Source organism: Myotis davidii, unplaced genomic scaffold (genome assembly GCF_000327345.1).
Source record: "Myotis davidii unplaced genomic scaffold, ASM32734v1 scaffold296, whole genome shotgun sequence".
Lineage (NCBI taxonomy): Eukaryota > Metazoa > Chordata > Mammalia > Chiroptera > Vespertilionidae > Myotis > Myotis davidii.
The window spans coordinates 1,481,508-1,492,217 of NW_006288889.1; the positions used below are offsets into that span (position 1 = coordinate 1,481,508).

The window sequence follows — 10,710 nt, forward strand, 5'->3', positions numbered from 1 at the left end:
AACCATCCAAGCCCAGCTCCTGTGGCTCAGCGGTTGGGCATCGACCTATGAACCAGATCATGGTTTGATTCTCTGTCAGGGCACATGCCCGGGGTGTGAGCTCAATCCCAAGTATGGGGGTGTGCAGGAGGCAGTTGATAAATGATTCTCTCTCATCAGTGATGTTTCTATCTCTCTCCCTCTCCCTTCCTCTCTGATAACAATAAAATATGGATATTTAAAAGTCATCCAAACCTTCAAGACAGTGGAGGCCATGAAATAGAGTGGACTAGTAATTACGCACATTAATATGTGTGCCTGAATGTGTGTGCTTTTGTGCCTCTGTGCAGACCAAGATAGAAAGCTAATGCCAGAATTGGCATCTGTTCTTAGTTTCATGTAAAGGGTTAGAAAATGAAGCCCTACCGTATTTATTTTTCCAGTAGAAACGTAATAAACAAGCAGACACTAAGGCCTCGTTAATGTAGACCATGGCAAAAGAAGCGGGAGTTTTTGCTGTGGATTGTTTGAGAGTAAGTTCCATTCCCAACCATTCGCGTGCAGACAATAGCTCCAACTAGTGTGTCTCCAGGGAGGAGGGCAGGCTGCCAGCTTGCTTGAGCCTTGGGCGCACTGCTGATGCCTGACGCCACCTAACTTAGCAGATACACCTCCAGTCTCTCTGGGTGCCAGGAACAACACTGCCACGCCAGATACACACAGCCTGGCCCTCAGAAGTCAGTCCAGTGAGGGAAAGCAGCCGTTTAACCCTGGATGTCAGGCACCCTGGCAGAGGAACGCAGAGGAGCCTTAGCCAGCGCAGCGCAGAGGCCTGGCCGGGGTCTGGGAGGGCGGAGCTGGGCTTACCCCACCTCGCCTCCCCTCGCCGCCCCTGCACTGGGCTGGAGGTGAGGCATCCCATCACAGGAGCGGCCCAGGGACCCGGGAAGCGAAAGTGGTCCCTGCAGCTGTCCCCAGGCTGGTGAGGGGAATGGGGAACCGAGACAGGTAGTCAGGCCTCTGTCCACACTGATCACTCAGGCCTCCAGGTGTGCGGAAGGTCAGCCCTCAGAAACCAGTGTGAGCACCACAGCTCGTCCGCATGGGAACAGCATCTGTGGAGGATGGACTGCAGACGAGCGCCTGCAGGGACATGTTAGGCAGCTACGGAAGCAGCCCCTGGAGAGAAACAGCTCTAGGGGCACTGCCGTCCCGGGTGCTGAGAACCCAGCAAGAGTGAACCGTTTGTTCTGTTAGGATATTAATTATGATTTCATAAGATCATAATTTACCCAACAGACCTTTCATACACAGTCAAGTAAAAATGTCAACCCAAATGATCACAATTCCAAATTCAGAGTTTTTTGATAAATTATTGTGTGGGTATAAAATGTAAACATATTTGCAGTTTAAAGATACACTGACGTCACTCATTTTGCAAAGCCCGCGTCGTGTCCTGCCTCAGACAGCTCGCCAGCTGGTTCATGAAGCTCATAACCTGCGCTCACTGCTCAGGCACCATGGCGCGAACCCCCTCCCCCACCTGCCCACCGGGCCAGGGCCGCACCAGCCTGCCCTGCGCTGCCCCACAGCTGGCCTTGGCATTGCTGCCGGGTCTAAAGTACGGCGATGCCCACCCAAAGCAGAGGGAAGCCTGTGGGCGTGGGCATGCCCCTGTCCCAGCTCCGTGACTGGGGACCTGACAAGCCACATGCCCTGCACGGACCCTGGTTTCCCAGGAGGAAAGAGCGAGGAGGGAGGGGCAGGACGGAGGAGGCTAGTCACCTCCCCGCAGTGAACACTGGCAGCGAGGGAGTAATGAGCGGGGAGGTGCCCGCAGGCTCGGCCTTCACCTTCCCGCTGGCTGTGACCTTGGGCGGTCCCTGAAGCGGAGCAGGGTTTCTTCGCAGGGTGAGAGCTTCCAGGTGGGGGGGAAAGCCAGCGTCAGACCTCCTTTGCCGGCCTGACGGCGTTGGAGCGAGGAGGGAGGCCTGCCAGCTGCCTGGGGCGCTGGGCAAACGGGGTGGAAGAGCAGGGGCTGCCCCCCAGAGTGGGGGGTGGGGATGCGGGGGACAGGGGCAGCACTGCATCCTCAAGGTCGCAGTCTAGAGGCGGGAGGTCTCAGAGTGAGGCGCAGCGGGTCAGAATCTGCCCTCCCAGCACATGCCACTCTGGCATAAGAATTCCTTTAATCTGCTCTAGAGATAATTAGAGCAACTGAGAATCGACACTGTGCAGAAGGAAACCTTCTAGGAGTTTTCCTTCGCTGACCACAAGCAGGAACTTCGGAGAAGTGAGACCTACCACACATTCCCTCTTCCTGGGGGGCTTGGCATGAGGAAGACAGACAGCACCAAGAAGGGTCTGCACATAGCCCTTACATGAGAGCCCTTACATGCTAGCCCTTATACGATAGCCCTTATACAATAGCCCTTGCATGATAGCTCTTATATGAAAGCCCTTATACAATAGCCTTATATAATAGCCTTATACACTATTCCTTATACAAGAGCCCTACTCATGCATTCACTTCCCCACATACTCCCTAGTCACCATATAGTTTACTGCCCCAGACCAAACTCCTTTCCCTTTGTCTTGTCACATCTCCACATTTATTATTTTTTTGTTAAAAAGGTATAAAAAATCTCGGGCCTAAGTGCTTCCTCCCTATGTATTTGTAACAACTGCAGGGCCCCAGTCACTGCATCTGAGAAGGCAGAGGGAAACGCTCTCCCTTCCTCACAGAGCTGTTGTGTACAGAGCCACTCAGATCCTGGCACAGGGCAAGGTGAGTTCCCAGGGCTTACCCTCCAGCTCCCAGGTCCTCCGGAGGCCTGCTGCCTGGACTGGGGGCTCCCACCCCTGCCTCAGCAGAGCCACTTGGTGGGCTTTAACACCATCCCAAACCAGAGTTCCAAACCAGACCTCCCAGCAAGAATCTCTGAGGGGGGCGCCAGCAACCCTGTTGTTGAAGCCTCCAGGAGAGCAGGCTGTGCGGTGGCCGAGATGCAGGGCAGCCCAGCCTCCCTGAGCTCCTGGTTTCATTGAGAAGTGTGGTGCCTATGCCGTGGCCCAGCCTTTACAGGGCGTCTCCCTCTGTCCTCACGGCAATCCCTGGTGTGTGTTACAAATGAGGCTCCGAGAAGTTAGATGAAATTCAAACATTAAAAAGAGCCAGGAAATGGCAAGGCAAAACTTGAACTCAGGGCTCTCTGCGCTCAGCCTCAGACACCTGCACTGTCTGTTTTTGCTGTGCTTTCAAATAAATTGTCGCTGCTCCATCTAAGTGTTCACACCCTCCCCCCTGGCTGCTCCTGCCTCACCCTCCAGAAATGCTAAGGGACCTTGATAAAAAGCAATGCTGTCACCATGCTTCTGGCCGTGTGTGATGCTCTTTCCACGGCTGCAATAAACAGCCTCTCCTTGTCCTTCAATGTCCAATGGCACCTCTCTGAAGGGACATAGTACAGCTACCCCGTCATCTCTACCAAGAGGCAGCAGAGTGTGGAATCAGTAGGAATATAGATTCAAGAGGTAGAACACCTCTCACCAGGTATGTGACCTTGTAAGTTATCCCTGCCTCACTTTAACCTTCCACAAAATGTGATCATACCTATCGTATAGTGCTGCTAAGAGGCTCAAAGGTTAACACAGGTCAGCACTGAGCAGAACATCTGGTCTCTGACTCAGTCAGTGTTCCTGACACACGCCAGTCACCGGACTAGCACTCTGTACTGTCTTCCTTCCTTTCATCGCCACCTCATTTCTTGACTAGGAATTCCTTAAGGCCAACACTCAGTCTTTTTCATCTGTCTAACCCCAGGGGAAGCTCTATGCTCAATAAAATGTGAATGAGTGAATAATCAGTAATGTAGCACTCAGTTCCCACTGAAATCTCAAGGTATGCAGCCAAAGTCGGTGGAATAGTTAATAGCTATGGAACAGAATGAAGCTAATTCATTCAAAACAGAAATGCATCACGATCTTGACCTCATGCAACTATTGTAACAGTTGGAGAGACTTTATCACTTACTCCCTACTAGGGAAAACCAGGTGCTTGGAAGAACTGAGGCATCGGTGACGAGATGCTGTCACCAAGGTACCACGTCAGAGTGCTGAGGCCTGACCATGCTCCTGAATAACCAGCACAGGGGAGCAAGCCGAGAAGATCAGGAATTTCAGTTAAGTGTTCCTGCCCAGCTCTGAAAATGCCAGAAGAGAGACACATTTCCCCATCCACCGGCTCCCTCTAAAAAATCTTATCTGTCCCTGGGGAGCCCCTTATCCTTTATATCAACCAATGGAAAGGACATTTGGAGGACACTTTATCCAATGCTTCTTTAACATTAGATTTGAACCTGCTCACCCACAGCTTTTTTAGACACAATTGAAAATAAACATTGCAAAGTCTTGCTCACTGAGCTGTAAGTATTCTGTTGTGAGTCTTCATTTTTATACCAGGATTTGTCTCTATAAGTTTCTAACACCCTAGAAATCACATTTCTTCAAGGGATTTTATGCTGTATTATAGCAACCTGCATCCAGGTTGAATTCCTTCTTGAGGGACAAGACCAAAAGTAGGTTCTACCACTTCTGCATCAGAAGAGCTAGTTTAGAAATCCCGTGGCCTAGAATGATTTGGTATTTCCCTCTCTGGTTATCATAAAATACCCAACAAAAGAAAGATTGACAACTAAATTGAATTCCACTCTTTCATCCACCTATATTCAAATTTGTGATTGACTGAAAAACAATCTACCTTATGTCAGGCCCTGTGCTAGGTATGCACTTATTGTTGATATGACATAGAAAAGTACAATGTGCACCATCAACAGTCCAATAGGAGAGGAATAATACACAATCAGATGACTACAGCTATGCCAATTGCAAGGAGAAAACTATGTATATTACCCAACAACAGAGAAAGGGTACTTGACCCAATCTTGGCATACTACTAGTGGCTTCTTGGAGGAGGTGATTCTTAAAAGGGAGAACAGAAATATGGGAAATGAGGCAGAGAGGAGAAAGCACAGCAGGGAAGCCATGGAGGGCAGTGGCAAGTATGGGCAGCGGGCAACGGGAAAGCGTTAGTGTTAGAGGAAGTGGCCGGGGGGAAGGTCATGGCGGTCCTCGTAGGTCGTTTCCATTGGAACAATTCCCCCACGCTGTATGAAACTTTCCTATAAATCATGAATCGCTATAACTGAAATTCATATTGGCTTTTTATCCATGTGGAGCTTCAATCTATCAATATTCAAACCATTGGCAACATGTTTGCAGTCCGGGTTATTTTTTGGGGGGAAGGGAGGTATTTCAGTGAGAAAGAAATACAAATAGAAAGCAGAAAAACACATATTCCATTTTTTCTTATAGAAGTTTATATTTCCTAATATATTTTTAAAGGGGTAAAACACTATGAGATAAAGCCACCAAAATAATCTGAGAGTTCAGCACAGTAACTGCCCTGCCTTGTGGGGACAATGAAATGGGCAAAGAAACCTTATCAAATAATTGGAATGAAAAAAAGGGGACCAGCATGTTTCTAGGAAGAAAATAAAGGTACTTCGATGAGAGTAACCATCAGCTGCTGGGGCGAGAGGGCTGTACCAGCAAGTAATGGCCTGTCCCTGGCGGCGACTGCCTTGAGAATGCTCCGCCAGCTCCTGTGTGATGTGGGCGTGAGCCCCGCACGCAAGGAGTGCTAGCTCAGCCCATGTAAGATGAGTGTCTCATGGGGACAGACAAGATCGCTGGGACACAGCTGGCATCTCTGGCAGGGCAAGCATGCCTCGTTTATTCCAGAACAAACATTCTCACTTTGCTTATTCACAACAGATTGAGAGTCATGATTTCCCACTTTTCAGGAAACGAGATCCTTGGTGCTCAAAGTCAGTATTCACCAAGTACAGTACCTAAAGCCTTCCCAGGCCCTTCCATGAACTTGGCCTCTTCCAGGAATCAGTCTGAAAAAATAGGTAGAAATGCCTCCCGGCAGCCTTGAGATTGCACTGACCTGCCAGCAATTTGCTGTGTGTTCTTGGGAAGTGAGTCATGTAAATACCCTTCCTAAGTCTCTGCTTGTTTCTTGACACACAGGGAGAACCACAAGTCCCAGAAGGTACTGCTAACTCTCCTGGTGAAAGTTCCAGCAAGTGGTAGGCGATATTTCCCTCTGACAACGAACGGAACTTCCAGGTCTCTTCTCGCAAGGAGCAGCCTTCTAACACTGCCCATTTTAATGAAAGTTACTGAAAAGATCAAACACAGCATTCCCATAGCTACTCTGTACATGGTCGAGTGGCTTATTTGTTTTTGTTGTTATTTTAATCCTCACCTGAGAATATGTTTTATTGGTTTTTAGAGAGAGAGGAAGGGAGGGAGGGAAGGAGAAAGAGAAACATCGATGTGAGAGAGAACATCAGTCAGTTACCGCCCATACATGCTCCAATTGGGCTCAAACCTGCAACCTAGGCACGTGCCCTGTCCAGAATTGAACCTGCAACATTTTGGTGTACAGGATGATGCTCCAACCAACTGAGCCACCCGGCTGGAGCATGATTTGGTTTTATTTATTTATTTGCAGTGACAGGACACCTCTTTAGCTACTCAACATAAGGTGTTACAGCAAATACCAGCCCCATTGCATGATAACAGCTGTTGCTCTGGAAACAAGTTAACATTTTGACTTCCATAAAATGTTTTGCTCCCCTTAACAACACTGAACCAACACTTTGTTGATGTGAATAATAGACGTGGCTACTCCAAGACTGGAAGCAATGAATTTGAGTGCTAGGAAAAACACTATTAAAATCTATCATATTTTTAAAATAACTATATTTAAAAGTCACTTTCATTTTAGCTCCATACCCCCAAACTAGTTTGTAAAGGGTAATAAATAATAAAAGAAAAACTGATATTGACTCACACACCAAAACTAAATAGTAAAATAAAAGGACTTACCAATTCTCCTCTAATTAACAAGTAGATTTTGTTTGAAAGTATATATTGCTTGTTAAGTACATGAAACAATTTCCAGTATAGTGTAAGCAAGAAGGTGATTGGAAATGCAGGCAGCTCACTGCAAAGCTCGATCTTTGTATTGAGAAACCTAGACAATCTCAGATTCATCAGCTTCCAACTGGTGGCAATAAACTCTAGCTCACAGCGCTGTCACCAAGATCCAAGGGGGCAATATGTGTACAGCAGGTGGGCCTGCACAGTGACTGCTCACAATAGGAGCTGGCATATGCTCCCATCAATCCACTCAATTTGTAATAAAAATGAAGTAAGCCACTTCGTTGTGACAGCAGTGATTTTGTAAGATAAAAAATAAAATGTCTCTTTTTAGACAGTTGCCAATAGGTTAGTAGGTTTCGATCCAAAAGCTTACATTCCATATTCACAGGGTGTCTTTAACCTCACATGTCCAAAAACTACCTCTTTAACGTCAGCCTTCCCCATCTCTAATTATAGCAACTCCACCCCGCCAGCTGGTAAGGATAAAAAAGGGTCATCACTGCCTGTTCTTTCCCTCACACCCTACACCCAGCCCATTAGCAAGTCTGGCCACCTGCTCTTCAGAATGTGACCAGGTCCTGTGAGCTTCTGCCTCCAGGAAGATGAAGCAGCCACACTTTCCCTGTTGTTTCTTTTATTCACAACCGAAAGCCCTGGAGATTATCCATGAAATAAAGAGAAGATCCGAATGATGAAGAGAAGGGGCGGACCAATTAGGGACCTTGGAACCTAAGGAATGACATGGTGATGAGTTACCTGGGATTTCTTTTGGCCTCATTTATCTTGTACTGAAGTTAGAGGAGTCAGACACTGACACCAAAAACCTGGTTTATTTAGACCAACCACCAGGAAAAGGGCAGCATATCAACACAGTAAACATTCATGTGATAACTGCTCACTGCAGTCAAACACCACAGGAGGAAACTTCAACAAAGTCTGAGTGGAGGGTCTAGTTCCACCCTCAGCAGACCATAGGGAACATGCCAGCACCCCCTGCAGGGGTGGTGTCAGAGAAGGAAGGGGGTGGGACTTTCATCACTACCAGGTATCAGTGGAAATGAAAAGCCAGCAACTAAGAAATGCCAACAATCACAGACCCCCCCAAAAAAGCCCCAATAAAACTATTTAACCAAAAGATTAAGGGGTCACCAAACAAAGCAGAAAACTTTTAGAAAACAACTACTCTATACCAGTAAAACATTACAGAATAAAGCAGTGGCCCTCAATTGCACTCAGATCAGCAAAGACCTAGAGCAGAGGCTAGACTTCAACCCTTGATAGGCTGTAACAAGGTGCCCCCTACACCACCACCAAACATGCACACAAGGATATGGCAGAAAAGGCTGTATAAGGAATCAGGACTTCAATCTATGCAGGGGTAATGAAGCCACCATTCACAGAAACAGTAGAAACCACGTGGGGAGCTGGACTTCCATACCTACAAAATGGAAATGAGGCACCCCTGCCCTATTGGGGGTTTCTGAGGAAGCCTCATAGAGAGTGAAAACATTCACCACCACCCAGTAGTAAAGGGGCCACCCCTGGATATTCACCATGTCAGTGGAAGCCATAGTAGAAGCTGTAATGATCCCAGCCTCAGCCTACTGGCCAGGATGGTATCAATGGAACCATAGTAGGAAGCTAAAATTCTTATCATTACCCAGCAGTACCAAGAAGGGCTCCGCAGCCTGGCTGGTTTGGCTCAGCTGTTAGAACATCAAACCACAGCCTGAAGGGTTGTGGGTTTGATTCCCAGTCAAGGGCACATACTTCCGTTGCAGGTCCAATCCCTGGCCTTGGTCAGGACATGTGCTGGAGGCAACCAATCAATAAGTCTCTCGCACGTTGATGTCTCTCTCCTCCTTCCTCCCTTCCTTCCACCCTCTCTAAAAATCAATGGAAAAAATAGCTTCAGGGGAGGATTAAAAAAGAAGAAGTGTGCCGTGCCAGCACGGCCAAGGGTGAGCCTGAGGAGGGGCGGTGAAGGATTGAAGAAAAGACAGACAGAGAATACAGCTGGGGCTCGGTGGATCTCCCGTGCCTGGATGAGGACACAAAAGACCCAGCCTGCAGCTGATGCTTTCTTTTATAGTCTGATTAAAACAAGGGTAGCCATGGCCAGTTTGGCTCAGTGGATGGAGCGTCAGTCTGTGGACTGAAGGGTCCCGGGTTTGATTCCGGTCAGAGGCATGCACCTTGGTTATGGACACATCCCCAGTGGGGGGTGCGCAGGAGGCAGCTGATCGATGGTTCTAACTATCTATCTCTCTCCCTTCCTCTCTGTAATAAAATCAATTAAATATATTTTTTTAAAAAAGCACAAGGGTAGATGAACATGTATACAGATGTTCTTGTTTTGGCAACACTTGCTGCCCCTCCCACAGCCCAATAGCTACTTAGGAAGGAATTAGGGAGGGCTACAAGGTCAGGCTTCATTATGCTGGGAGAGCTCTGCCCTCCAGGCTGGGCCTTGTTTGTGGCCCTGCCACAGGTCAGCCCAAGGCCTGACCCTGGAGCCGCTCCCTACAAGGAAGAAGAAGAAGGGTTTCTCCTCATGTCAACACAGATCAAGTGGGGAACCTAGAATTCCCCATTACAGCCCGCGGGCCAGATCCGACCCGTTTGAAATGAATAAAACTAAAAAAAAAAAAAAAAAAAAAGAGCCAACCCTTTTTTATTGATAGTTTTTTTTTAGACTGTACCCTTTTATGTAATGATGTTTACTTTGAATTTATATTAGTTCACACAAACACTCCATCCATGCTTTTGTTCCGGCTCTCCGGTCCAGTTTAAGAACCCACTGTGGTCCTAGAGTCAAAAAGTTTGCCCACCCCTGGCCTAGAGCCAAGAGCAACAAGAGAGAGAATTCCTTTGTTTGTGGTTTTATGTATCCCCCAATTTTTATGGATTTGCAGTGGCCCCACCCATTCTGGCCAGCCAACTCTGTCCCCCAATTTGACTGACAGGAAAATACCTTCCCTTTGTCACCCCAACTTCACTGGGCATGTATTTATCTCCCCTTTTTGGGACCCCTTCCCCCAATGATCTGCAGGGAATGGGCCGGTGTTCCTTGGGGAGTGCAAAATTGCAACTTCCTGGTAAAGTTGCCCAAATGACACACATATATCTGATGTCCCCCCTTGCTCCTTACCTATTATAGTAACTAGCTAATTATAATGGTATCAAGTTCACTATCATAGCTGGAGACTTTAACACCTCTTTATCAGAAATGGAGATTGAATTAACACCTCTATCAGAAATGGAGAGATCCAGAAGGCATAAAATCAGTAAGGAAATAGCTGGACTCAGTAACACCATCAATGAATTACAGATAACTGACATTTATGCACTACTTCACTCAACAAAAGCAGAATACACATTTTTCTCAAGCTCTCATGGAACATTCACAAATGTAGACCACATTCTGGGCCATAAAGCACACCTCAACAAATTTAAAAAATAAGAGATCAAACAATGTCAGCTCTTATGCCACAGTAGAATTAAATTAGAAATCAATAACAGAAAGATAACTGGAAAACCCAAAAATATGAGGAGTTAAAAAACACATTTCTACATAGCACATAAGTCAAGGAGAAAATCTCAAGATACCTTTAAAATATTTTCAACTAAATGAAAATAAAAACACAACTCATCAAAATGTGTGGAATGCAAGGAAAGCAGTGGTTAGAGGAAGTCTATAGCACTGGATGTATA

General features: G+C 47.0%; 1 protein-coding gene and 1 long non-coding RNA gene across 4 annotated transcripts in view; one reads left to right on the plus strand and one right to left on the minus strand.

The window, feature by feature from the left end:
* TMEM182 (transmembrane protein 182) overlaps window positions 1-10,710 on the minus strand; it is a 72,259-nt gene that overhangs the window by 24,790 nt on the left and 36,759 nt on the right. The gene's annotated exons all lie outside the window — the stretch shown is intronic.
* Window positions 1,781-4,410, plus strand: LOC107182697. The gene is made up of 3 exons (XR_001513410.1): window positions 1,781-1,890; window positions 2,670-2,767; window positions 4,023-4,410. It is a non-coding gene; the product is annotated as an uncharacterized LOC107182697 (long non-coding RNA).